We start from the raw sequence: 4,501 nt of genomic DNA on the forward strand, positions 1-4,501 counted from the left end.
ATTATCAGTATTCGATGTTGGGTTATTCATTACATTACTATGCCTTCCTATTTATTGCAGGTTGGTTGTTACTGATTGCATTTCAAATTTTACATGCATAGAAAAGATAGCCAATAACATAAAAAATATTGAGATCCACTTCACTTACAATGTAATTTGGTAACATATAGGATCAGATCTAATGCACAAAACACAATAACATAGAACTCTTTATTGTGCATTACAAATGATAGGTGGCACTTGGATGCCCTTCTATGCTTAAGATTAATCATCTCATGAAAGCATGTCTATTGTTATTATCCATTAATTAAATATGACACATATTGGATTTCGTTCCCTTATTCCAAGATTCTACAATCAGAATTCCCTAGCAAATTTTTACACATGAAATTAGGCACTTGAAACCGTACAGATTACTACATGTACCTCCTACCATTTAGAAACCATGGAAACACAAAATATTTCAACACTTTCCCATCTACTATTCATAGCTTGGACAAGCCCCATCTACTTTTCTTGGCTCAAAAGGACTGAGGCCCCTCCAACTGCACTCAACTTCTAGGATATCTCTTCTTTGAAAGCCATGAAAACAATCATTCGGTAAGATCATTTGTGATTATAAATGGCATTTATAATTACTTGATATTATCATATACAGTATCTAAATAGTAAAATTTATAAATGCAATACATTAAAAGAACTAATGCTACTGGTATCCATAGCTAGAATACATAAATACAAATAATTAGAGGCATGAAACTCTAACATTAGATAGACCCATGTAAATTGCATACATGTAACCCTTATAAACTTGGCGTCTAATTTTTTTTGCAGTAGGCTTTTAACCTATTCAACAAGTCAAACACTCGGAATGAAATTATGTCTTGAGTCTCGCTTCACCTATTCAGCAAGCTACCATCGACCTTATTGCAGTCCATATGAAGAAGAGACGAACATCATATTCTGCTGAAAAACAACAATGTGAAGTTTATGGATATCATTGCCATTAATGTCACTAAATTTATTGATCCATAAAAACCATGAGTAAGTGCAAAAGAAAACGAATTTGGGTTGAGGGGAATAAGGAAGGATCAAACGAAAGAATGAATGGATCACGCACATACTGTTCATAAGTTCTTCTCTGGATGGAAATGGAACCCAATACATGCTGCTGCAGCATCCTTCTTGTCCGCTCCGAGGAACCCCATTTGACCATTTCCTCCGGTACCGCCCACGACATCTTCTATAACATGTCCTCTTCCACCACTGACATCTTCTCCGCCATCTCATTCACGAAGCCCTGTCCACCATGTTTCACTTCATATTACATTACTCTCATGTATCACACATATTACAACTCAACCATGCATATAAGTGAAATATAGGAATGGATCTCTAGTACAACAATATATGCACACTTTTTCCAGAGTGACTTCTATGCTTGCTACTACTATCTTCTACACATAGACCAAGGTACTCTAAAGTGAATAAGTGATATTTCCAGATTAAAAGTTTGGCGTTGCTAATTTCAGTATCTACATAAAACAAACTTTAATAGAAAAACATCAAGTCTGTTTAGATATCTCTACCTAATATTAAAAGGATGATTGTTTCTAAAAGACATGCATGGCCATTGCTAAATATGGCTTTACTAGGTATTACTACCATTCTAGCATCTGTCTAGGATAATTATTACAAAGTCCAAACTACCATGGACAAGGAGTTATAGCACTGTCTCAAGATTCTAACTTCTGCCCCTGTCGCAAGATTCCGCCATACTGTTTTACCTATGTTTATTCAGATTGCATATTCAAAAAATAACTATACCAGTGAGCCTCATAGGTTAAACCGAGCTTGCACACGCACGCAGAAAATCAACCTAACTTCTCCCTTCTAACCCCGAACTGTCAATAAGAAGCACAGCTACAATGGTTAGTTGAATGTTTGTGTGTTGCCAATGGACTAACGGAAAATAGTGATTAAACAATCGTTTAAATTCAGAAATGTCGATCATGTTGACATATGGTTTGCATTCATATAGAGACAAACTAATATTCTCTCCTCTCCTCCTTGACAGCTGTCATGTCGCCTTAACCACCATCTCAAGCAACAAGGCCTAATTGGGGCTTTATATACGGATGAAATAACCACTTTGGGTGCTCCAGTAATGAAATAACCAGCAATTAAAATATAAACCTAACATCCCTAGGACAGTCTTCTGAAATATAAAAATCGAAGACCAAGTAAACTTTGCAGCAGTCACTACTTATTACACGTTTATATAAAAATCGATTGACTATCAATATTCATCAAACAAATAAATCTGATATATCATACGACAAATGACCTACTAAGTACAAGTTTCTAAAAGGGAGATGTATGAAGTGGTTAGACTCTCCAGGAACCTTAGAAACTTGAAGGCACATATTACCATATCCAAATTTCGAGCTAGTTGTCTAAGAAATTAAGTAGACAATGTAAGAAGATAGAGAAAATGTTATACCACACCAAAAGCTACATGCAGCATAGTGCAACAATGTTTGGAATAATTTGGCTTGATGCATACTTGAGATCTAGCCGGTGTACTCTAATTAGAACAAGCAGAAAAAAGGGATCAGCACAAGGTCCATTAACAAAAAACAGTTAGCAGAGAAACAACTCGGTGAATCATTAACTTACAATCTTGCTTTTTGAATGTGCAACCCATAACCAGAGAAGCCTCTCGGCATTTGAGGGCTTGGGTATTCTCACAACATAGAGCAACTATAGCTGCGCCTCACTCCAAAAGGGGCCATCTTCACTACAAATAGAGCAATAAGTATCTCACTCCAGTTGATGAGTTAGTCTCTTTAATTACACCCTTGTATGTGGTAGTGTTGTTACTCTGCAACTAATAAAGTCTCTCTACGTGAACTATTTTTTTGCCTGGTATCCAAACAAAGCATTTTTATTTCGCCACTGTATTGGGCTACTATTCACTCATAGGATTCTGCGATAGGATGCCTTATTCTTCATTTTATTATTGCTCGCTAGATTATTTTTAGTTCAATAGTTGTCATACGACAAACCATTAAATTTGAAGAAACCCGGGTAAGTCTAATCGACATCAACTCTATATTGCTTCTACTAATAAAAAGCACTCTATCTCTATGTACTCCCGAATAGTTGTTTTCTTGTAAACAATTCAACAACACACAAGGATCTTTTCCTAAAACATCACCTAATGACAAAAGGATGCATTCAGAGAACTATAATTTATTCGATCATCATCATGCTTGTGCAAAGAACACTATGCTTGCACATAATAAGCATAAAGAAAATCATAGTCATCCACACTCCCAAGAGTAAGCAGGTAGTACATTAGTGCAAACAATTTACTAATCATAAAATAGCTAGATTGGCCAAGAATACCAACATAGGAGCCATGCTTTAGGTAGAGCAAATAATTTCTCCAGAGAGTAGCAAGAGTGCAAAAATGAAGCACATGAACAATTTCAAAATGCATTAGAATCTGCAAAGGGAGAAGGATGCGACCTAAATAGTCAGATCATATTGCAGAAGCAAAAACTTTGGACGAAGAGTGGACATGTAGTTACTCATGATTCAAATATATCTATATTTATGTGAAACATAATGCCTACAATAACTAAGTAGATGGACAACCGCTACACACAATTCAGATTTATTCTAGTGCCTGATAAATGTCAGGGCCACGCCATGCAGAAACCCGAAGGATATTAATCCAAACCAGCTCTTTCATGGAATCCCCTACCCAGACAAAGCTCCAACACACACGTGAAAATGCCTATATATAAGTAGGGGTTCACGCACCTGTACCCTTGAGCCTGTGTGTCTTCCATGACCTTGGCTCAATAAATTGATATAAAATAATGCCTTGATATCCAATCTTGAGTATCAAAATATTTTATTTGTGAAAGAGGAAAAAGGTATTGTCTACCTCCCAGCTGGCTGCCCAATTGGATGAGCATGTGTGTTGCAAAAAGTGAGTTCGTATTGGCATTCCTTGGAGAACCCAATCTGCTTGATACTCATCAGGCCTGAAACTATTATGCCAAAAAAAAAGCAAGTATGAGATTTAGGATTCAGAGTACAGATCTTTAGAAACATAACTTTCTTTCACAAAAAAAGCTACCTGAACCAAGTTTGATGCCTACTAAAAAAAGTAGTATGTTAAATACATGCATCCAGTGAAACTTATATGAAGATAAATGAAGCAACATGATGATAGAAATCGGAGATGGTACCAATTGATCTGCTGGTTGTCATATGTAGACACTAGTAGAAAACAGGGCTATGGTCCAGGCCGGCTCAGCCCATTAGTCCCGGTTCAGTGTAGAACCGGGACCAATGTGGGCATTGGTCCCGGTTCGTGAGCCTAGGGGGCCGGCCGGGCCACGTGGGCCATTGGTCCCGGTTCGTCTGGACCTTTTGGTCCCGGTTGGTGGGACGAACCGGGACCAATGGGCCTCGCTCCTGGCCC

At 37.5% G+C, this 4,501-nt stretch overlaps 1 long non-coding RNA gene across 2 annotated transcripts; it reads right to left on the reverse strand.

Moving 5' to 3' along the window:
* Positions 1 to 913: 913 nt before the first annotated feature.
* On the reverse strand, positions 914 to 4,286 carry LOC123063902 (uncharacterized). 2 transcript variants are annotated; one of them, XR_006430642.1, is made up of 4 exons: positions 3,832 to 4,286; positions 2,680 to 2,795; positions 2,504 to 2,587; positions 914 to 1,300 (listed from the first exon to the last, which is right to left on the reverse strand). It is a non-coding gene; the product is annotated as an uncharacterized lncRNA (long non-coding RNA). The 2 variants fall into 2 exon arrangements; XR_006430640.1 differs by lacking the exon at positions 3,832 to 4,286 and having other exon boundaries at positions 2,680 to 3,821.
* Positions 4,287 to 4,501: the final 215 nt, after the last annotated feature.

Source organism: Triticum aestivum, chromosome 1A, assembly GCF_018294505.1.
Source record: "Triticum aestivum cultivar Chinese Spring chromosome 1A, IWGSC CS RefSeq v2.1, whole genome shotgun sequence".
In the NCBI taxonomy this organism is placed as follows: Eukaryota; Viridiplantae; Streptophyta; class Magnoliopsida; order Poales; family Poaceae; genus Triticum; species Triticum aestivum.